Raw genomic sequence first — 24,459 nt, 5'->3', positions numbered from 1 at the left:
ACAGTAAAATACAATGAACATGCTGCAAAGCTACAAGATATTCTCTTGGGCAGACATTACCCTTTAACCACATTCGCGCTAGTTGAATTCTCCTTCTATGCTGAGATTTTAAAAAACCCATGCTCCATAACGAGCTGGGCTCGTCATCAGTGTGCGAGGAGGCTACACCATGACGAGCCCAGCTCGTCATGAGCCTGGAAGGGGTTAACTTTGGTTAAGAAATTAACCAAAAGAGCCCTTAATAACAATAGGGACACCTTGCTAGACACCTAATCAAACAGAGAATCCCAAGACAGACCCGTGTGTGAATACCTTCGGCACCCTATCTAACCAGTTTAAAAAGGTGATTAACAAGAACTGGCACATCCTGAACAAAGGCAAACAATCCTTACAGAAATCTATGGTTGCCTTCAAATTGAGTCGTAATCTCAGAGACAAAGTTGATTAGATAGTACAATTTGCGGTTTTTTGTAAATAAAAACCTAGACTGAAACAGTACAGTACAGTACAAGAGCCGAAACGCGCGTAGTGGTGTCTACCGCTTTGCCTTCATCACTGTATATATGTTTCATGTCTATTGATTTTGTATTTTCTCTTCTGTATTTTTTAATTCAAGACTATATAAAATTTAAACACATAATCACTTATAAAAACTATATATATCAAAAATAGTAGAAAACAAAAGAAAAATAGTTAACAACAATAAACAATAAAGCTCTATCAGAAATTATTTTGCTCATTGGTTTCTGTACACTAGTGGACTTTAATATACTGTTTCAGTCTAGGGTTTTATTTACAAAACGCCGCAAATTATACTATCTAATCAATGTCTGTCACTTTGCTATAGACCTTTCCTAACTTTGTTTCTTCCCTATGTATAGCAAGTGCTACTATATTATATAGGGGTCCCCTTTTTCCAAATATTTAGTAATCTCAGAGACAACCTGGTACATACCAGACCTTGTGTAGTCAAGCCTATGAAGCAGAACCCGCTTTGGGGTCTCCCTCTAGTAAAAAAGACATTATCCTTGTGGTGTGTGGAGTATGCGCTCAGACCACTGCAACAAAAACCATCGAAATAGGCACTGGAAAACCCTCGGTACTTAGTCACCATACTAATTGTAATAGTGAGAGAGTATTATATCTCATTACCAGCCCATGCGGATTCAGATATGTGGGCATGACCACCCACAAAGTAAGAATTCGAATATCTGAGGCTAAGAGTACTATAAGATGCAAGAAGCAGGCAACAAAACTCACCAAACATTTTTGGGAAAAGAACAACCAAGCAGACCGCTTGAGCTGGTTAGTTCTGGACAAACTGAACTTGTCCCCTTCGACACCCAACCTCACTAAGAGGTTGCTGAGAATAGAACAGAGTTATGTGTTTAGGCTGGGCACATCAGGAATAGGGTTGAATGGTGAAATACCTTGGTTATCTCTCACCTAACAATCCCTGATTCCTGCCACTAATAACATGCAATAAAAGATAGCACTAATCAGGAGGGTAGTGTAGATGTAGTCCAACATTAGCTACATCGATTTCAATATATTTCAAACATGTTTGATGTTGGGAGTTACCCCATTTTCTGAGTCAGGCACAACAACACAACAAATATACGAGCTGTGACTTAGACATGTGCCATACATAAGACAAATCATAGTGGGGCAGCTTGAAGCCTGTTTGAGCTGAAGTTTTACACACTTTGGCACATGCACCACATATCCTACATGTGTAGATCACATCACACTAATCCTTTGCCACCCCGTTTCTGACATTATGCAGAGTGAGTAATGATTCTTTTCCAAGACTATCACTTGGACTATCTGTCCTGGCATCCCACAGGACCATATCCCAGTAAGTAGTCATGTTAGCCTTTCTCACGACATCGAGTAAGCACGTTTTTTCACCTGTAGTCTGGGTTTAGACTCAACAACGCTTTCACAAACTACATGTCCCGGCATTCCTCGGATGACAACCCAGGAAGTAGTTGTCAGTTCAGGTACCCCTTCCTGTATAACTTAATGCGATTCAGCCACCTTGGCTGACTTTCCTGTTTCAGTGATTACGCATCAGAAGTTCCACACGAAAGAGAGGTAAGCAGTACCTCTGTCTTTTGGCCCCTGGATTTACATGCTGATGGTTACACTGGCGCCGAATCACTTTTAAGCCTCAATCTATTTGAGGTCATTGCTGCGTGATCATTTCTCATATATACGTGCATCCATTGTACTGGGAGCAGCTATGGAGATAATTACTCTGGCTGTAGGCGTGCTTCCTCAACATTAGCTGCTCCAAAACAGGTACTTCAACAATATCGGACACTTGCGGCAAATCGCCTCGGGTTATTTAAAGCTTGCGATCCCCTTTGCGCGCCAAGATTCCTAACACCTTTACTGAAACATGTCGGTTCTTGGAGCAAAATCATGGATATCAATTATGTAACTATGCTCACATATGACATAAAGATCATGGCTCATAGCTAAAGTGTTATGCATTGTTTAACATATCTGTTTTAATGTCTCCCTAGTGTGGATTACGACTTTACAATATGGGCTCCTACTCTGGATAATAAACATCTCTCCTTCTCTCCGCCCTGTGATGGTAGTATCACTGTATGACCAGCCAGTTAGAAAAATTAGTTCAACTATACATTACACTGCATTGAACTGGTCTCTGCTTCTATTCTATTTTATGCTTGTCACTATCATCACATCGTTGATGTGTATCTAATGCCACAAACTTTACCTAACAGGTTGGAGCTGCGTTAGCACCTTAGGCAAATTGCCAAGGTCAGATGGGTCACAATGCCTGACTATTGCAAATGAGTGAGTGCCACCATAGCAAATGTGCTATTAAATTAAAATAACATACACCATCCCCCCTATAAGAAGACATACTGTAGATGTTTGTTTGCCTGTTGATGTTGTTTAGCTAAATCGGACCATGGTTAAGAGTGTCTTGATTTTTTACCATTTTCCATTGCCAAATATGGGCTGCTACCTATCATTTTCCTAAACTAATTTAACTGCTTGGTATGTTATTTATGTCCCCTTCCACAGGTCTTACCGGTGATTCCACCTACACGATTCCCCAGGATCACTGGCTTTATATTGAAAGCAAATACAACCAATGCATTCTTTTGTTTCACTTGTTTAACCACACTTGGCCAGGTCATTGGCTGAAACATGTCGATCCCTATCCAGTACGACTGAATCTAATGATTTCATGAGTACATCTCTGTTTTTAGTCTTAGCACAAAGTAGCCAGAATAAAGGCTAAAAGGTGAACCTTGTAGTTAGTTTTAACTCACCAATTCACTTGCACTGCACACCTCACGACACCCAGTTAGCTCACATTGGGTTTTAGTAATAGCCCCTCCATTAACCTCTTGGATGCTAATGACAAGGGTAACTCGTCATGGACTTTCGATTGATTTCAATGGAAATTAAAGGAGAATACTAATAATGCCTTAGCACTAAAGGGGTTAAAACATCCCTGAGCTTCTCCATCGCAACGAGGGGGTTGTAGCCTGCTCCATGACTAGGCTTCATGGAGTCAGGAGGATTCCCAATGATGAAGCATGGCACCATTGGTGGGTGAGGGAAACCGTCCTTAAAAGGGATACCCCCGTGTAAGATAGTCCTCATTTTTGCAGTTTTGCACCTCATTGGACCAGAGGGCGCTGTGTGTATTGAGATGCAGGTGATCCTGCCAGAACCTGTTACTCATCAGAGCCAACTTGCACAATAATATTTTCCTTAATGAACCTGTGATGTATTCTGTGGGTTGCTGCCCTTGTATCTCATCAATGTGAAGTGGCTCAAGCAGTGGTGTGGGCGCAGACACAACCTGGATGCAGGTCCATATTTCAGTCTTTCAAACTACTGACAAGGAGATAATCACCCCTCCATTCAAAGATTGCTCCCGCAAGGGTTGTACAAGGCTCTTAACCTCTAATTTGAGGTGTGTCACGGTCCCTCTAGAAAGCTCTGGGAGGTCATCCGAATCTGTGGGTATGCCTAGGACTGCAAGATCCTGTTACTGACATCCAAGCTTTACTATTTTAAAAGGAACATAACCAAATATCTTCACTGCTTATTGAGTCTAATCTAGACTACAGCCCCACATCCAGTCTTCTACGACCTGCCTCTTTGTTCGTGCTATGGCTATCTTATAGGTACTTTCTCTCTAACTCTAATTTCAGACCCTTTGATGTCTTCTGGACCAAAGCAGTGGTTTTCTTACATGTACTCTGTGTGAACTGTAAAAATGTCATCCAAGAGCTATAACAAACTACTGCAAAAAGTTAACACTAATTCTTTTTGTAAATTTTTTCTTTTCACCTTACTACAAGCCATCATACTTTTTTACACTTCTGTACTACTTACTTTCCATATCTACCGGTCTTTCAGTGCTGATCCTGAAAATGGAAGGTGATAATAAGCTGAACTTCCTCGCTCTCTTCATTTCCACCAACACCAAACTATCCTTTGACCCACCATTGGAGTTCCAAGGGCACAGAGTATCTGGCATACATGCCAATCATCCAAAGACGACTGGAAACAATTTTGTAGCCTTCTTTTATGGCATTAACAACTGAGGAAAATGATCATCAAGGCAAAAAAGCATGGTTCATTGTCTTTGAAGAACACAAGATCTTTATAATGCAAGACTTGTCAGAGGAGACTGTGGCTAAATGGAAGTGGTTCCTTCAGTCGTTCCCACACCTCAAGCATCTGGGAATCAGATACAGCCTCCTGGGTTCAGCTACCATGCTGATCACCCACACCCACAACAAATGCAAAAAGAACAGTGCTTATTTCGGGGTCAGGGAGGACCTGGATTGGCAGTTCTGGCTGGACTATTCCCATAAGGTTGAAAAACACAATACTCCCCAAAGATCTTGTGTACCACTACACAGTTCTTAAGTTCATCAGATTAGCATCATTCACATCCTAGTACATTCAACCTATGGGATATTGAAATTCATTAAAGACAGATCCCCTTGAAGTATTGAAAATGTTCAAGCAAAATAAGCCTACTGAGATTAAGGTACAGCTCGTACAAAACTATTTGTTTATTAAAATAACAGATAGAAATATTTAAAAACACGAGGACCAATGCTCCAGCTCCGGGAGTCAATACATTTCCTTGCCCTCTAATTTAAAAACCAGCATACATATACAATACAAGACATACAATGACAATGCATGATGCGAAAAACCACAAAAATTAAATCTACAAGAGGAAACCCTACTGAAACAGGTAAAATTCTGTTGTCGATGAAGGTCCAATTCTATTATTGAAGGGAAGAAACCAGGTAAGAGCCCTGCTTTTATCCTTATGGTTACTCCCTGTTGGATTCCTTGTGCAAAAGTAGCTCCCACATCGCTCAATAACTGCAGGAGCAAAAATATTATATATCTCATCCTGTGCCCATGCGGCTTGGGATATATATGAGAGACTAGCAGGGAACTCAGACAACGCATGTGCGAACATAGATCAGCCATCAATACCAAAAAGGAGAATGCTCCCCTAGTCGGCCATTGGTTAGAGAAAAAACACAAGGCGACAGACCAGAGATGTGTCGTGCTTGAAAAGATAAGAGAACTTAAAAGGGGAGGTAACAGCGCCTATTGAAGAAAACTGCAAGATCAATAGTATATAATCAAATTTGACACTGTAAAAAATGGCCTCAACAGTAGGGAGGAGTGGGAAAAGATCATTTCCATGTAATCTGTATTTGCTTCCAGTTCCGCCTTGGACAGCACCTGTTTTTTAATCTTTTCTTGTGTTTAACCAACTAGTCAATCTGACATATTATTCGTAGAAAGCACCTGTCTTTGCTTTATTCCTGGAGTTTATCTGACAAATTAGGGTGGTCCATATAATATAAGAGATTCCTTTTTGGAACATATCTGTTCCATTAAGGACACATACAGAGATGTGCTGTGAATTCATGTTTTGATAAAAATCTCATGAAGATAGGGAGACTGGTCCTTTACTCATTAGTTTTAAACTTTTAGGAGTTACTCATTAAACAGACAAATTAGTACTAGACTACTCCATGTTGTTTTAATATTAGAGACTCTGTCACTACTCTTTTATGGCCTTTTGAAATGTGCAACAAAGTAGTGCACGTTGACAGTATGTCACGGCATTATTTGGGCGTCTGCTTTATGTCAATCTGCCTAATGGGAACAGAGAGTGTAAGACATGATACTCAATATCTTTGTTTATAAACACTCCTCTCATTAAGCGCACACAAGCGGATATGTTATATCAATAGTGCAGGTCTGTTGTAGGTTAGTCATATTGTAATTTAGTCTTCATTGTAATAGAGACAGAGACACCACTATAATATGGCCGCCATACATGCGCAGATGTTCACGGAATGCTGGGAAAATGCCACTGTTCCCGCGAACGCGGTAATTGTTTGCTCTTTAAATAGGACGGGCGCGCACGGACAGATTTGTAGAGAAAACGAACCCCGAAAGGCAAACGCGCAGTTTTAGAAGGTAAGGTCCGGGAGGGGAGGGACGCATACTGCAAGGAAATAAGAAACTTGAGGTATATAAGGGTGCTAATACTGCATCTAAGATTACGACACCCCGCTGACAAATATATTCTGAGTTGGTACGGGGAGAGACATGGCGCTTTTAATGATAACTCAAGCACTATGGAGGTGGCGGGAGGTCATTTCCATCGAGAGATGTAAAGATGACCAGAATGCAGGTAAGTGGTAAAGTCTTTATTGTAAGTAAACACCTGACACCAAAGTACGTCTGCTTGCAAGTGCCACTGGCGAGCAACTGTCATTATAACTGTCAACCTGCCGGTGGTCAGGTAGAACACCCTGACGTCATAATGCACCGGCATGTAGCGCGTGCGGGGAACAGGTCGCGCGTGCAATCATAGACAAAGCAACAGTATAATAAACACAACACATCTCCCTTCCTAAAACAACCAGGGAGCCTAAGGATGAAAGCAGAAGATTACGGATGGGGAAGGAGGGAACCTCAGCTAATCACAAACGAAATCTTGTAATTTAGCTGGAGGTTTTACTACTCTTCCATATCGGCTTACAGTAGGTTCATCCTCACAACTGACGTCCTGTGGCGTAACATCTTCATAAACAGAATCATCAGACTCAGTATCACTGATGGTCTGACACCTGTACTCTTCAAATGTTACCTTGCTCTGCCTACTAATACTGTCTTCCCACCGTGAGGCATCTGAATTGTTCTCACTCTCAGAAAACACCTCGTTAGTACCTAAAGATACAACGTTGGTACCCTCTGGTCGAGACTCCTCAATTCCATCACGGTCCAGAATCCAATCGTAGTCCCGAGAAAAGGGAACTTCATTATTTTCCAAATCTGATTTATAATCACACACTCCTCTCCCCTCCTTGCATAAAGATAAAGCAGAAAAAATGCCAAGTCTTTCCATCGCTCAAAAGGGCAGAATTACAAAACACTTTTTTCACTTCCATTGGTTGAGAGTATTGATTTTTTCCCTTACTGGTGATTCTGGAACTTTTAACTCTCACATTGTCTCCTTCCTTGATGTTAACCCTTTTACTTGCATGCCTATTGTCATGGTATCTCTTACTTATGGTTTGCGACCTTCTTACATTCTCCTGTATTTCCTCTGGGGACCACATCACTCTTTCTGTAGTAGCCCAACTTACAGTATCCTTTGTGATGGGAGTCCTTCCTCTCAAAAGTACAAAGGGACTGGTGCCTGTAGATACACATGGTGTAACTCGGAATGACCAAAGATTTTTGATTATTTGTTTTCTCCATGACATGTTATTCTGATTTGCAAGTTGGATTATTCCTTTGACCACCCGATTAAATCTTTCAACTGCACCATTTCCAGCAGGATGGTAGACAGACGTAGTTTTGTGCTCTATCTCATGTTTCTTCAAAAACTCTTTAAATTCTTTTGAAGTGAACTGTGGGCCATTGTCCGACACAATGCATTTTGGAAGGCCCTCCCTCAGGAAAAGTTTGCGCAAAAAAACAACGACACATTTGGTATCAGCATCTTGCACTACTTCCACTTCTGGCCATTTTGAGAAATGGTCTACAAGTACAATAAGATACAACAAATCTCCATTCTCTCTGATGGGCCCACAAAAATCAATTCCTAGTCTGACCCATGGCATGTTTGGAGAGGTGGTCTCAAAGTTTGTTTTGTCTTATCCGAATTTTCACAGGCTGTACAATTTCTTACACTTCTTTCAATGTCTAGGTCATACCCTGGCCACCAGTATGAATTTCTTACTCTACTCTTGGTCTTACCAATTCCAAGGTGCCCTTCGTGGCAAATTTCCAAGAGTTTAGAACGCAAATCTTTCGGTGGAACCACCTTCCCATTCCTTAAAATTAAATCGCCTTCCATTGACAACTCGTTTCTAAGTTCCCAAAAAGGACGTAACAGAACGGGTATTTTTTTCTTGTCAGGCCAGCCTGCTCTTATGTATTTTTTTACCTCATGTAAAATCTCATCTTTTTCCATCTTTTCTGACCACTCTTCAACAGAAATAGAATGCACTTCTTCTAGAACATTAGCTATACAAAAAGTGTCTATTCCTGAAACTTGATCTTCATCATTAGGTAGAGGTAGTCGGCTTAGACAGTCCGCCACCTTGTTTTTCACCCCAGGGAGGTATTCAACCTCATAGTTATACTCAAACATTTTCATAGAAATTCGTGATAATCTGGGGGAAGCAACTTGGAGACCCTTAGTGGACAGCACTTTTACCAAAGGTTTGTGATCACTTCTAAGGGTGATTTTGTATCCCCAAATGTATTGCCTGAAGTGGTTCAATGCCCATGCACATGCTAGTGCCTCCCTCTCAATCACCGAATACTTTACTTCGGTGGGTGTAATTGATCGAGAGGCAAAAGCAATAGTAACCTCTTTACCTTCCCCATTGACCTGCGAAAGTACTGCGCCCAACCCCTTGTTGCTTGCATCAGTAGTTACTATGCTTTTCAAAGAGGGGTTAAACCCTTGAAGGGGTGGGGCACCACAAATGTCTTCTTTTATCCTGTTAAATGCCTCTTCACAGGTAGCATTCCACTCAAATGTATTCTTTAGTTTAATGAGTTCCCTTAAGTGTATGGTTTTAGAAGAGAAGTTCTTAACGAATTTTGCATAAAATTCTGATAGGCCTAGGAATGCTCTGACCTCTTCCTTATTCTTGGGTGAAGGGGCTTCCCTAATAGCTGATAGCAGCTCTTTTTTTGGTTTTATACCATTTCCGTCAATTTCATGTCCCAAATAGGTGACTTTATTTGCAGCAAATTTGCATTTGCGCAGATCAGCTGTGAGCCCATGATGTTCTAGCAACCCTAAGACTCTGTTGAGTTTAGCATCATGTTCACCTCTGCTTTTGCCTGTTACCATGATGTCATCTTGGAAAATCAAAAGATTTTTTTCCCCTTTGAAGAGTTCACTCATCAACCTCTGAAACATGGCCGCGGCAGAGGCCAGTCCAAACGGTACTCTCTTGAACCTAAAACACCCCATTGGGGTTACAAATGTGGCAAGGCTCCTACTCTTGGGATATAATGCAACCTGGTGTTAGGCAGAGCTCAGGTCAATCGTTGAAAACCATTTAGCACCATTAGTCAGGGACAGCATCTCGCTAATCTTTGGCAAAGGGAATTGATCCACTAGAATGTTTTTATTAAGATCGCGTAGATCAATGCATAGACGGAGCTTGCCATTTGGCTTCTTCGCGACCACCAAAGGCAAAACCCACTCTGCAGATTCCACCGGCTCAATGATGCCCTCCCTCTGCAATTTTTTAAGTTCATTTTCCACTTTGCTAATGATGGAAAATGGTATGTTTCTTGACTTGTGTATGCAGGGCACAGCGTCCCTCTTTAGTTTGATTTCGTGGACGAAACCTTTTAGTTTCCCAATGTTCTCAGAAAATATCTTAGGATACCTTTTTTTGTAAAAATTGTTACATTCTTCTTCTGTTTGCAAGATGAGGACAGGGTCTGGACTGTTTGGATCTAGAATTATACCTAGTTCTCCCTGGTCCATCCATCCTAACACAGATGGACCAATCTTGGATACATACAGTTTGCCAACCGTTTGACGGGATATAAATTGGAACTGAAGTTCCCTGTAACCTAACATTTCAATAGGTTGGTAATTAAATGACTTAGGGAAAACATCTGGGTTCTTCAATTTTTTCCCTATGACAGGTACAAATTTCTCCATCCATACTTCCTCATTTACTATAGTATATGGCGAGCCTGAATCTGCCACAATTGACATATCCACCCCACCAATGTTCATGTCACAGATCGGTTTCTTCCTTTTGTTTACCCCATCTTCCACATTCAACACAAATAAGTTCATATCATCTTCATCAGAAGATGCAAATCTTTCTTCTTCCTCAGAAATTACTGCTTTTACATTTCTATTGCCTTTTTGTTTCTTAGGACACATAGCACTAAAATGTCCTACCATACTGCAATTAGAACATTTTTGTCTAACCGCTGGACACGATCTGTCGTTGGCTAGATGGTATCTACTTCCACATCTATAACATTTCCTGTCATCTGAAAGCTTATTTTTATGGCTAGCATCTCTATTTTGTACATATCCTAAATTTGGTTTATTATAACTTTTCCTTGAACTTATGACTTTTGCCACCATAGGTTTTTCCTCAGCAGAGGATTTTTCTTCCAGTAAAACAGCTTTTGCGCATCTCCCAGTTAATTCAGTACATTTTACTATTTCTACTACTTCTTCCAAAGGCAACTCACCCTTTGCCCACAAATTTTCCTGTACATGTTTATTTGAGGATCTCATAACGACCAGGTCGCGAACTAGCTCGTCATGTAATGCCCCAAATCTACAAGTAAGTGCCAAGTTTTTCAACGCAGCAACATAATCCTCTATAGATTCTTCAGGTGCTTGCTTGCGTTGAAAAAATTTAAATCTGTTGACAGAAATAGAAATAGTAGGCTTAAAATACATAGTCAAATCTTCTAATGCAATAGTATATACATCTCCTGGCCTAGTTTTTTTGTTTATACCATTATATATTTTCATTGCCTTCGCACCTAAACAGTGAAGTAGGATTCTCTTTTTCTTCTCTGGGGTCAACTCTTCATCCCCCTCAAAAGTGGATAGATAATTTTCAAAGTACTCCCTCCACTCTTCCCATTTAATTGCATCATCACCAGTAGAGGGTATGAATGGTAATGGTGGTGATAGATTCCAAACATTTCCTGTAGCCATTTCCTATGCTATTTTTTTAACACTTAAGGCTTAGTAGTGGAGAAAATGATATATATTTTTTTCCACTGTAATTTCTATCATATACATCTACATGGAACACTCTTAAAGACTTTTCCTTTGATGAATTCTATCTCTATAGTTATGCAGTCACTGTAGCTATGCAGTCAAATTAAGTTAAGTTTTTTTTTTTGAGAAACTGAATTTGTTTATTTTTCATCAAAACTAAGAAGCATTTCTCTATAATTATCCTACCAAGATGTGCGTGCCACCGATCTGGACACACGCCAATAACAATTTCCAGCACAAGCAGTTGTTTTCCCTTTCTAAACTGCTCGCCGATGTTATGAAAGAATGATTCCTTATCTGTGTGTTTATGTGCGTATCACCGTACAAATGACATGCACTATTAACTTTCACACTTTTCCAAAATGGCCGCCGGACGCCGTCTTACGCTGCGTTTCACTGACGTCACCGCCCAGCCTGACAGGATTTTCTCCTCAAGGATCGTCGTGTGGATACGCAGGAAGGCGGAACACGCTCTAACTTCCACACGCGAAGACGCTCCTCTACAACAACGGAATTCTCCTGCCCTTCCTTTTCACCGACTCGGACTGACACACACTGCCTCTAACAAACGGAGGCAAACGAAGGCAAATAAGGTCAACTCTCCTCACAAGTTCTCCTCCTTCGCATCCACAGACGACAACTGGCAAGAGGGTGGGGAGCAAACAGGACCCAAACTTGCAGGCCGTGACCAAAAAGTCTTTACGTAATCACCAATACATCCTTTTATCATCTAAATCTCCTCAACAATTTTCATTCAAACAGGAGGAGTGAAAAACTGTGAATCCCCGTCAGCGCGCAGGGCTTACACAAGGTGAAGGTGAAGGTGGTAGCGGTGCAAGGAGAGGCGGACTACACCAGAACTCTTTTTTAGCCCAGGTGCCCAGGACCCACCGCAACGCGGAAAGGTCAAAAAACCACAACGATGGCAAAACCCACCCGGCGAGCGCAGAACTCGCAACAATTATTACCAGTGGTAAATGTAGTCTCTACACCCTCAGATAGAATTGGTAGCATCCCAATATTCAACCTCTCCAAACTCACACTTGCACAAGATGAGTTGTCACTACTCATGAAAGGCCTATCATTTGTACCCACAATTCCACCTAACTATATGGATTTACAAACTGAACTAATGAGATTCTTTAGACGTATACGCCTTCAGGCCTTCTTTCAGTTACATCCTACACCAGAAAGGACATATAATACCCCCTTTCGACCACCTTCCATCTTTTCTCCTTCTGCCAGTATGATTCCCACTGAAGTGGTTACATTTGAGAAGGTTATTTTGAAGGAACTGCAGAACCTCCAAAATAAGAAAATGTTCATTCCCTATAACATTTCTAGGGAAGAGAAAAATGCCATCACGCAACTCAAAGCCAATGATAATCTCATAATTAAGAGCGCCGATAAAGGCGGGGGTATCGTCCTACAAGAGAAAACAGCATACATTTCAGAAATAATGCGGCAATTGGAGAATAAAGAGCACTACAAAAGACTGAGTCATAATCCAACTAAAGAGATACAGAGCCTAATACAAAAAATAACAAAAGAAGGTCTTGATGCAGGATTTCTATCGAAAAAAGAGTACAATTTCTTAAATGTCAAAACGCCCAGAATCCCGGTGATATACACGCTGCCCAAAGTGCACAAAGATGAGAAAAATCCCCCAGGCCGTCCCATTGTTTCAGCCTGCGGGTCCATCTTAGAACCATTGGGATCGTATGTAGACTTCTTTATCAAAGAGTTTGTCCCGTCAACACAATGCTACATAAAGGACTCTATGCACATGATCAACATGATCGAAAACCACCCGTACAACCCAATGATTGAAACTCTGGTCACTATGGACATCGAGTCCCTTTACACTAATATCCCGCAGACTACAGCACTCGTAGTGATCAAAAAGATTCTGGACTCACGACCACGTCCCCACGCTGTACCGAGCATGTTTATCATCCAGCTCCTAGAAATATGCCTCACAAAAAACTTTTTCCTCTTTGATGGCAATTTCTATGAACAAATTAAGGGGACCGCCATGGGCGCAATTTTTGCCCCTAATTTGGCGATACTCTTCATGGATGAGATAGAGACCAATGTGATCATCAATCCCACCACTCCTTTCCTTTCAGGGATAAAGTTTTGGCGCAGGTATATCGATGATATTTTCATCATTTGGAATGGAAGCGACGATTGCCCGCGCCAATTCTTACACTGGCTGAATAATAACTGCCTAGGGCTCACTTTCACCATTTCCACCAGTAATGACTTTATCTCCTTTTTGGATCTTACCATTTACCACAGTGAAGGCACCCTACTGACACGCCTCTATCGTAAGCCAACTGAGAAAAACACCCTTCTGGCTTACAATAGCAATCATCCAAGAGCACTGCGCGATTCACTCCCCTACTCGCAATTTCTGCGAATCAGGCGGAACTGCTCTTGCAAAGATGACTACTTCCGAGAAGCTGCTACCTTAGCATCCAAGCTCAAGGAAAGGGGCTACCCAAAAAAACTAGTCAAAAACGCTACCAAGCGAGCTTGGTATTTCCCTAGGGAAGCCCTACTAGTACCAAAGGAAAAGACTGACTCTAAGCGCATAGCTTGTGTCTCGACTTTCTCACCAATTTCCAATCAGTTGAGAAAGACCATTCTTAAACACTGGCCAATACTAAACACAGGTGTCCTCTCCATTGAAAAACCAGTATTTGCTTTCAAAAAAAGTAAAAACCTCGGAGACCACCTTGTGAGGGCGGCTTTGCCCACTTCTTTACCTCCGGCTACACTTGATAATGTATGGGGTCTGTCCCCCATTGTTGGGCATGCTAAATGTGGTGGGTGCAATAATTGTGATAGCACCATAGAAGGAAAAAGTTTCACCTTCAACAATGTTACAATACCATGTTGTTCCTTCTCCAAATGCAACACCTGCAATGTCATCTATTTAATTCTATGCCCATGCCAAAAAGTTTACATTGGACAAACTAGCCAGAAGGTAAAAATCCGTATTGGGCAACACAGAAGTCGCATTCGGTGCAGGACTCTAAATGCACCTCTGGTGGAACATTTTACAGCCCAAAAACATTCTGACAGCGATTTGAAATGGACTGTCCTGAAAGTACTGAGACTTCCACCGAGAGGTGGTAACATGGGACAGTTACTGAACAAAGAAGAGCTGAAATCCATCATACAGTTCAACTCTATCCAGGATGGCCTAAACAGAACAGAGGATTGGACAAGTTTAATATAAGTTGTTTTCCTCCTCCTGCATGAGCTCATACAATCGTCTGTAATTCAATTGTAATCTTCTCAAATGTTAGTTGTTTTTAATTAGCTTGTGACCCTGTGATTCATAGAACCGCACTTTGACAAGAGCCCATATATTTAGATGCGCTCCCTTCTAACCCCCTAAATCACCAGTTGGTTCACTCCACCACTCTAAGATGGCGCCCATTATCGGAATCACTGTCACTCCGGATAAGTCCGCTCTCACTTTCCATCACCACAATCACAGACTACATTAGGCGCGGCAGCATGCAGACACTCAACACCAGGCCATTGAGCCTCCAGACGGGACCCCATTTCGGCCCCACTACGAGCACATTACGGTAAGCCTTGACTTGATACACCTCCCTGACTCTCACGAGGGACGGGTCTAGTCCAATATTTCTTATGTTTGCCTTCCATATTCTTCCTTGCAGGCTCGCACGGAAAAGGCCAACGCCATTGAGCGCCCTGCGGAAATAATAATCCGTAACTCACGGTAGTTTACCTGCCTGCATCCGCCGCCCTCACCTTCACCCGTATGCACTTCCAACCTACAAATCCTTCAACCCCCTTTTTATTCACAGGTTATAATTCCATCGAAGTTTCCCGCCGAGCCTACGCTAGAGACGCTAGGCTGTAACGGTAATATTCTGTTACTCCACTGCACTTATACCTGCCACACCGGCCTCACTTCACAGGTCCTAATCTCCGACCTACCACTCTTTTTCAGGCCTAAATCAAACCGACCAGACTGGGTAAATACTGTTATCCTTCCTGAAACGCCGCGCGCCAAATGCAAGGCGGAAACGGTAACCCCAGTAACCCTATTCCTATCTGATTGACTCAAACCTGTCATTCGCCAAGTGTATGACTAAATCACTTTTTTATAGGCATTGGTTACTTCGGAACCTGAGTGCTGACTGAAGTGTTTCAAGCCACGTCCAGCCCACCGTGCCTCGCTCGTGGTAACCATGATTTCCTAATTTTAGATTAATTTACAACCTTTGTCGAACTCCTGGCCTACACTCCCCCACTCTGTCAATTTTCGCACCAACACCGGATACCACGTCCCCGGGCACTTCTCAATGAGCTAAAGTGGTATGTCCTACTCGGTCACCCACACTCCAAATACGAGCACATAGCCATCCGTGCCCTTTGGATCAAGCAACTGCATGTGCACGTGTTGCACCTTGCATGAAAAAAGAGGCGACTGACGAGTTGTAAATTATTGTTGTTAGAATTTTCATTTCCCTTTCTTTTCCTCCCTGTTTAAACCCTACAGGCTCACTCAACCAATCAGGCAAAGCCCACTTTAGTCCTGAAGATGATCCCACTATATTTTTGGAGATAGGGATCGAAACGTTTGTCGACTGTTTTACAGTACTGCTCGTGTTATGATTTGCAATTTTTACGGTAGTTACTGTGGGTTTGTGCTTATTCAAAAATTGTTTGCATTGTGTTATAAGCCACCCTTTTCTCCTTGTTTGCCTGTTAACTCTTTTTCCTTTTCCCCTGTATTGTCTTCTTCTGACCAGGTACAGGCTTGTGCCCAGTTATTCATGTGCGACCTGTTTTCGCCTAAATTCTATCTATGCTTACAAAATTGTTTTCCAAAATAAACGCTTCTAGGTCCGGCTGGACTCTGAAGAAGGAAAAACACAGCCTTTATCTCGAGCCTGTGTAATTTAATTTCTTTTGTCATTACTTTAACCTAGGACCTTTGTTAAATAAAAATAACCAGTTCTACCCGTGGTCCGCGGCCAATTTTACGGGTTCCCTTTTATACCGATACCTACACTTAGCGCAATCACTAGATTGCAAGGGTTTTCTATTCCCTTGCCCACCTCTCCTCGGGGGCGGGCCAGTCCTGACACCTCGTCCTTTCTAATCCCCACATTGTGTCTCCCTACACTTGTCCCCTAAACATGTCACTTAATACACCTCTCTACACAGACGATTATCTGAAACAACTATGCTCACGCCCCTCTTTACTATCAGAGACACTTGAGGCTCCAGTCTCAGTAAATGACTCTATTCCAGACCAATTAGAAAAACTGAAAAAGAAGCAAATCCGATTAGAACTCATGATCTTAATGTTAACAGATTATCTAAAGGCCAACGTAATTCCATTAGGTTTAAAGGTTCGAAACATTCCGGGAATTTTCACCGATAATCCCAAATATATTCAAAACTTTAGCTTTATAGGCACCACTTGTTCACGCCACTGGCTACCCTGGGCATTGATATCGCGAGTGAGACTCTTAAATCTTTGGAAGTAGAGATTGCAGATCTTCTAAAACAAATAACGGATTCCGACCCTAGTGCAGACGCAAAAAAACTATTGGAACAAATTGACAAAACTGTGGCTGAATTCCACAGGATCGAACAAAACAAAAAGTCCAACAAAATAAAAAAAGACGTGAAACTATATAATATAGAAAACACCTATCCTTACCTGCAGAAGGATTTCTATATTAATAAAACTTATCCTCGCTTTCCAAACAGCCGCCCATGGGGCCGCTACAACAGACGCCAGAACCTAGTGGGATTCTCAGACACTTCTGCCGAATCTTCGGATAGCTCTGATCCCGGTGAAGGTGGTAGCGGTGCAAGGAGAGGCGACTACACCAGAACTCTTTTTTAGCCAGAGGTGCCCAGGACCCACCGCAACGCAGAAAGGTCAAAAAAACACAACGATGGTAAAACCCACCCGACGAGCGCAGAACTCGCAACAATTATTACCAGTGGTAAATGTAGTCTCTACACCCTCAGATAGAATTGGTAGCATCCCAATATTCAACCTCTCCAAACACACACTTGCACAAGATGAGTTGTCAGTACTCATGAAAGGCCTATCATTTGTACCCACAATTCCACCTAACTATATGGATTTACAAACTGAACTAATGAGATTCTTTAGACGTATACGCCTTCAGGCCTTCTTTCAGTTACATCCTACACCAGAAAGGACATATAATACCCCCTTTCGACCACCTTCCATCTTTTCTCCTTCTGCCAGTATGATTCCCACTGAAGTGGTTACATTTGAGAAGGTTATTTTGAAGGAACTGCAGAACCTCCAAAATAAGAAAATGTTCATTCCCTATAACATTTCTAGGGAAGAGAAAAATGCCATCACGCAACTCAAAGCCAATGATAATCTCATAATTAAGATCGCCGATAAAGGCGGGGGAATCGTCCTACAAGAGAAAACAGCATACATTTCAGAAATAATGCGGCAATTGGAGAATAAAGAGCACTACAAAAGACTGAGTCATAATCCAACTAAAGAGATACAGAGCCTAATACAAAAAATAACAAAAGAAGGTCTTGATGCAGGATTTCTATCGAAAAAAGAGTACAATTTCTTAAATGTCAAAACGCCCAGAATCCCGGTGATATACACGCTGCCCAAAGTGCACAAAGATGAGAAAAATCCCCCAGGCCGTCCCATTGTTTCAGCCTGCGGGTCCATCTTAGAACCATTGGGATCGTATGTAGACTTCTTTATCAAAGAGTTTGTCCCGTCAACACAATGCTACATAAAGGACTCTATGCACATGATCAACATGATCGAAAACCACCCGTACAACCCAATGATTGAAACTCTGGTCACTATGGACATCGAGTCCCTTTACACTAATATCCCGCAGACTACAGCACTCGTAGTGATCAAAAAGATTCTGGACTCACGACCACGTCCCCACGCTGTACCGAGCATGTTTATCATCCAGCTCCTAGAAATATGCCTCACAAAAAACTTTTTCCTCTTTGATGGCAATTTCTATGAACAAATTAAGGGGACCGCCATGGGCGCAATTTTTGCCCCTAATTTGGCGATACTCTTCATGGATGAGATAGAGACCAATGTGATCATCAATCCCACCACTCCTTTCCTTTCAGGGATAAAGTTTTGGCGCAGGTATATCGATGATATTTTCATCATTTGGAATGGAAGCGACGATTGCCCGCGCCAATTCTTACACTGGCTGAATAATAACTGCCTAGGGCTCACTTTCACCATTTCCACCAGTAATGACTTTATCTCCTTTTTGGATCTTACCATTTACCACAGTGAAGGCACCCTACTGACACGCCTCTATCGTAAGCCAACTGAGAAAAACACCCTTCTGGCTTACAATAGCAATCATCCAAGAGCACTGCGCGATTCACTCCCCTACTCGCAATTTCTGCGAATCAGGCGGAACTGCTCTTGCAAAGATGACTACTTCCGAGAAGCTGCTACCTTAGCATCCAAGCTCAAGGAAAGGGGCTACCCAAAAAAACTAGTCAAAAACGCTACCAAGCGAGCTTGGTATTTCCCTAGGGAAGCCCTACTAGTACCAAAGGAAAAGACTGACTCTAAGCGCATAGCTTGTGTCTCGACTTTCTCACCAATTTCCAATCAGTTGAGAAAGACCATTCTTAAACACTGGCCAATACTAAACACAGGTGTCCTCTCCATTGAAAAACCAGTATTTGCTTTCAAAAAAAGTAAAAACCTCGGAGACCACCTTGTGAGGGCGGCTTTGCCCACTTCTTTACCTCCGGCTACACTTGATAATGTATGGGGTCTGTCCCCCATTGTTGGGCATGCTAAATGTGGTGGGTGCAATAATTGTGATAGCACCATAGAAGGAAAAAGTTTCACCTTCAACAATGTTACAATACCATGTTGTTCCTTCTACAAATGCAACACCTGCAATGTCATCTATTTAATTCTATGCCCATGCCAAAAAGTTTACATTGGACAAACTAGCCAGAAGGTAAAAATCCGTATTGGGCAACACAGAAGTCGCATTCGGTGCAGGACTCTAAATGCACCTCTGGTGGAACATTTTACAGCCCAAAAACATTCTGACAGCGATTTGAAATGGACTGTCCTGAAAGTACTGAGACTTCCACCGAGAGGTGGTAACATGGGACAGTTACTGAACAAAGAAGAGCTGAAATCCATCATACAGTTCAACTCTATCCAGGATGGCCTAAACAGAACAGAGGATTGGACCAGTTTAATATAAGTTGTTTTCCTCCTCCTGCATGAGCTCATACAATCGTCTGTAATTCAATTGTAATCTTCTCAAATGTTAGTTGTTTTTAATTAGCTTGTGACCTTTGATTCATAGAACCGCACTTTGACAAGAGCCCATATATTTAGATGCGCTCCCTTCTAACCCCCTAAATCACCAGTTGGTTCACTCCACCACTCTAAGATGGCGCCCATTATCGGAATCACTGTCACTCCGGATAAGTCCGCTCTCACTTTCCATCACCACAATCACAGACTACATTAGGCGCGGCAGCATGCAGACACTCAACACCAGGCCATTGAGCCTCCAGACGGGACCCCATTTCGGCCCCACTACGAGCACATTACGGTAAGCCTTGACTTGATACACCTCCCTGACTCTCACGAGGGACGGGTCTAGTCCAATATTTCTTATGTTTGCCTTCCATATTCTTCCTTGCAGGCTCGCACGGAAAAGGCCAACACCATTGAGCGCCCTGCGGAAATAATAATCCGTAACTCACGGTAGTTTACCTGCCTGCATCCGCCGCCCTCACCTTCACCCGTATGCACTTCCAACCTACAAATCCTTCAACCCTCTTTTTATTCACAGGTTATAATTCCATCGAAGTTTCCCGCCGAGCCTACGCTAGAGACGCTAGGCTGTAACGGTAATATTCTGTTCCTCCACTGCACTTATACCTGCCACACCGGCCTCACTTCACAGGTCCTAATCTCCGACCTACCACTCTTTTTCAGGCCTAAATCAAACCGACCAGACTGGGTAAATACTGTTATCCTTCCTGAAACGCCGCACGCCAAATGCAAGGCGGAAACGGTAACCCCAGTAACCCTATTCCTATCTGATTGACTCAAACCTGTCATTCGCCAAGTGTATGACTAAATCACTTTTTTTATAGGCATTGGTTACTTCGGAACCTGAGTGCTGACTGAAGTGTTTCAAGCCACGTCCAGCCCACCGTGCCTCGCTCGTGGTAACCATGATTTCCTAATTTTAGATTAATTTACAACCTTTGTCGAACTCCTGGCCTACACTCCCCCACTCTGTCAATTTTCGCACCAACACCGGATACCACGTCCCCGGGCACTTCTCAATGAGCCAAAGTGGTATGTCCTACTCGGTCACCCACACTCCAAATACGAGCACATAGCCATCCGTGCCCTTTGGATCAAGCAACTGCATGTGCACGTGTTGCACCTTGCATGAAAAAAGAGGCGACTGACGAGTTGTAAATTATTGTTGTTAGAATTTTCATTTCCCTTTCTTTTCCTCCCTGTTTAAACCCTACAGGCTCACTCAACCAATCAGGCAAAGCCCACTTTAGTCCTGAAGATGATCCCACTATATTTTTGGAGATAGGGATCGAAACGTTCGTCGACTGTTTTACAGTACTGCTCGTGTTATGATTTGCAATTTTTACGGTAGTTACTGTGGGTTTGTGCTTATTCAAAAATTGTTTGCATTGTGTTATAAGCCACCCTTTTCTCCTTGTTTGCCTGTTAACTCTTTTTCCTTTTCCCCTGTATTGTCTTCTTCTGACCAGGTACAGGCTTGTGCCCAGTTATTCATGTGCGACCTGTTTTCGCCTAAATTCTATCTATGCTTACAAAATTTTTTCCAAAATAAACGCTTCTAGGTCCGGCTGGACTCTGAAGAAGGAAAAACACAGCCTTTATCTCGAGCCTGTGTAATTTAATTTCTTTTGTCATTACTTTAACCTAGGACCTTTGTTAAATAAAAATAACCAGTTCTACCCGTGGTCCGCGGCCAATTTTACGGGTTCCCTTTTATACCGATACCTACACTTAGCGCAATCACTAGATTGCAAGGGTTTTCTATTCCCTTGCCCACCTCTCCTCGGGGGCGGGCCAGTCCTGACACCTCGTCCTTTCTAATCCCCACATTGTGTCTCCCTACACTTGTCCCCTAAACATGTCAGTTAATACACCTCTCTACACAGACGATTATCTGAAACAACTATGCTCACGCCCCTCTTTACTATCAGAGACACTTGAGGCTCCAGTCTCAGTAAATGACTCTATTCCAGACCAATTAGAAAAACTGAAAAAGAAGCAAGTCCGATTAGAACTCATGATCTTAATGTTAACAGATTATCTAAAGGCCAACGTAATTCCATTAGGTTTAAAGGTTCGAAACATTCCGGGAATTTTCACCGATAATCCCAAATATATTCAAAACTTTAGCTTTATAGGCACCACTTGTTCACGCCACTGGCTACCCTGGGCATTGATATCGCGAGTGAGACTCTTAAATCTTTGGAAGTAGAGATTGCAGATCTTCTAAAACAAATAACGGATTCCGACCCTAGTGCAGACGCAAAAAAACTATTGGAACAAATTGACAAAACTGTGGCTGAATTCCACAGGATCGAACAAAACAAAAAGTCCAACAAAATAAAAAAAGACGTGAAACTATATAATATAGAAAACACCTATCCTTACCTGCAGAAGGATTTCTATATTAATAAAACTTATCCTCGCTTTCCAAACAGCCGCCCATGGGGCCGCTACAACAGACGCCAGAACCTAGTGGGATTCTCAGACACTTCTGCCGAATCTTCGGATAGCTCTGATCCCGGTGAAGGTGGTAGCGGTGCAAGGAGAGGCGACTACACCAGAACTCTTTTTTAGCCAGAGGTGCCCAGGACCCACCGCAACGCAGAAAGGTCAAAAAAACACAACGATGGTAAAACCCACCCGGCGAGCGCAGAACTCGCAACAATTATTACCAGTGGTAAATGTAGTCTCTACACCCTCAGATAGAATTGGTAGCATCCCAATATTCAACCTCTCCAAACACACACTTGCACAAGATGAGTTGTCAGTACTCATGAAAGGCCTATCATTTGTACCCACAATTCCACCTAACTATATGGATTTACAAACTGAACTAATGAGATTCTTTAGACGTATACGCCTTCAGGCCTTCTTTCAGTTACATCCTACACCAGAAAGGACATATAATACCCCCTTTCGACCACCTTCCATCTTTTCTCCTTCTGCCAGTATGATTCCCACTGAAGTGGTTACATTTGAGAAGGTTATTTTGAAGGAACTGCAGAACCTCCAAAATAAGAAAATGTTCATTCCCTATAACATTTCTAGGGAAGAGAAAAATGCCATCACGCAACTCAAAGCCAATGATAATCTCATAATTAAGAGCGCCGATAAAGGCGGGGGAATCGTCCTACAAGAGAAAACAGCATACATTTCAGAAATAATGCGGCAATTGGAGAATAAAGAGCACTACAAAAGACTGAGTCATAATCCAACTAAGGAGATACAGAGCCTAATACAAAAAATAACAAAAGAAGGTCTTGATGCAGGATTTCTATCGAAAAAAGAGTACAATTTCTTAAATGTCAAAACGCCCAGAATCCCGGTGATATACACGCTGCCCAAAGTGCACAAAGATGAGAAAAATCCCCCAGGCCATCCCATTGTTTCAGCCTGCGGGTCCATCTTAGAACCATTGGGATCGTATGTAGACTTCTTTATCAAAGAGTTTGTCCCGTCAACACAATGCTACATAAAGGACTCTATGCACATGATCAACATGATCGAAAACCACCCATACAACCCAATGATTGAAACTCTGGTCACTATGGACATCGAGTCCCTTTACACTAATATCCCGCAGAATACAGCACTCGTAGTGATCAAAAAGATTCTGGACTCACGACCACGTCCCCACGCTGTACCAAGCATGTTTATCATCCAGCTCCTAGAAATATGCCTCACAAAAAACTTTTTCCTCTTTGATGGCAATTTCTATGAACAAATTAAGGGGACCGCCATGGGCGCAATTTTTGCCCCTAATTTGGCGATACTCTTCATGGATGAGATAGAGACCAATGTGATCATCAATCCCACCACTCCTTTCCTTTCAGGGATAAAGTTTTGGCGCAGGTATATCGATGATATTTTCATCATTTGGAATGGAAGCGACGATTGCCCGCGCCAATTCTTACACTGGCTGAATAATAACTGCCTAGGGCTCACTTTCACCATTTCCACCAGTAATGACTTTATCTCCTTTTTGGATCTTACCATTTACCACAGTGAAGGCACCCTACTGACACGCCTCTATCGTAAGCCAACTGAGAAAAACACCCTTCTGGCTTACAATAGCAATCATCCAAGAGCACTGCGCGATTCACTCCCCTACTCGCAATTTCTGCGAATCAGGCGGAACTGCTCTTGCAAAGATGACTACTTCCGAGAAGCTGCTACCTTAGCATCCAAGCTCAAGGAAAGAGGCTACCCAAAAAAACTAGTCAAAAACGCTACCAAGCGTGCTTGGTATTGCCCTAGGGAAGCCCTACTAGTACCAAAGGAAAAGACTGACTCTAAGCGCATAGCTTGTGTCTCGACTTTCTCACCAATTTCCAATCAGTTGAGAAAGACCATTCTTAAACACTGGCCAATACTAAACACAGGTGTCCTCTCCATTGAAAAACCAGTATTTGCTTTCAAAAAAAGTAAAAACCTCAGAGACCACCTTGTGAGGGCGGCTTTGCCCACTTCTTTACCTCCGGCTACACTTGATAATGTATGGGGTCTGTCCCCCATTGTTGGGCATGCTAAATGTGGTGGGTGCAATAATTGTGATAGCACCATAGAAGGAAAAAGTTTCACCTTCAACAATGTTACAATACCATGTCGTTCCTTCTCCAAATGCAACACCTGCAATGTCATCTATTTAATTCTATGCCCATGCCAAAAAGTTTACATTGGACAAACTAGCCAGAAGGTAAAAATCCGTATTGGGCAACACAGAAGTCGCATTCGGTGCAGG

General features: G+C 42.3%; 1 protein-coding gene across 1 annotated transcript in view; it reads right to left on the bottom strand.

The window, feature by feature from the left end:
- ATP8B4 (ATPase phospholipid transporting 8B4 (putative)) overlaps positions 1 to 24,459 on the bottom strand; it is a 3,619,152-nt gene that overhangs the window by 2,768,617 nt on the left and 826,076 nt on the right. The window lies entirely within an intron of this gene.

Source organism: Lissotriton vulgaris, chromosome 2_1 (assembly GCF_964263255.1).
Source record: "Lissotriton vulgaris chromosome 2_1, aLisVul1.2, whole genome shotgun sequence".
In the NCBI taxonomy this organism is placed as follows: Eukaryota; Metazoa; Chordata; class Amphibia; order Caudata; family Salamandridae; genus Lissotriton; species Lissotriton vulgaris.
Note: the sequence above shows the minus strand (reverse complement) of the source record. Positions and strands in the feature narration are given on the sequence as shown.